Source organism: Musa acuminata, unplaced genomic scaffold, assembly GCF_036884655.1.
Source record: "Musa acuminata AAA Group cultivar baxijiao unplaced genomic scaffold, Cavendish_Baxijiao_AAA HiC_scaffold_745, whole genome shotgun sequence".
Taxonomy (NCBI): domain Eukaryota; kingdom Viridiplantae; phylum Streptophyta; class Magnoliopsida; order Zingiberales; family Musaceae; genus Musa; species Musa acuminata.
The window spans coordinates 34,566-35,070 of record NW_027020975.1 but is presented as its reverse complement, the minus strand read 5'-3'; the positions used below and the strand labels follow the sequence as shown (position 1 = coordinate 35,070).

General features: G+C 35.4%; 1 non-coding gene across 1 annotated transcript; it reads right to left on the bottom strand.

Annotated features, from left to right (window-relative positions):
• Positions 1-207: 207 nt before the first annotated feature.
• Positions 208-278, bottom strand: TRNAG-GCC (transfer RNA glycine (anticodon GCC)). Its single transcript has one exon. It is a non-coding gene; the product is annotated as a tRNA-Gly (tRNA).
• Between the last annotated feature and the right edge of the window lie 227 nt (positions 279-505).

Here is a 505-nt window from a genome sequence, read left to right as displayed (position 1 = left end):
GCTCATAAACCTTGAGGTCACGGGTTCAAATCCTGTCTCCGCAACATTTTTTTGTAAAAAAAAAAGATCTTTTTAGGTGTAATTCTAATTAATTAACTATTTTTTTTGGGGGGGGTAGTTAGCATTAGGGGGGGTAGTTAGCAATAGTAGTTCGAATTTAATTTTGGATTTTATCTCTTATCTATCATAATACATTACTTCACCGTGGGCGGATAGCGGGAATCGAACCCGCATCTTCTCCTTGGCAAAGAGAAATTTTACCATTCGACCATATCCGCATTTTCTGCGTTCCTGATACGCACGCATATGTCCACACATATATGACATATATCATATATCATATATGCGTCTGGATCATATGTACAGGGCCAAATATTCAGATACAAGAATGAAATATAATTTTTTTTGGAACTCAGATTGAATCTTAATGTGTCTCACAATCCGAATTATTAAATTTATTAGAAGTAGAAGGTAGAAGGAATGGAGTTTTTGGATCGGGGAAATA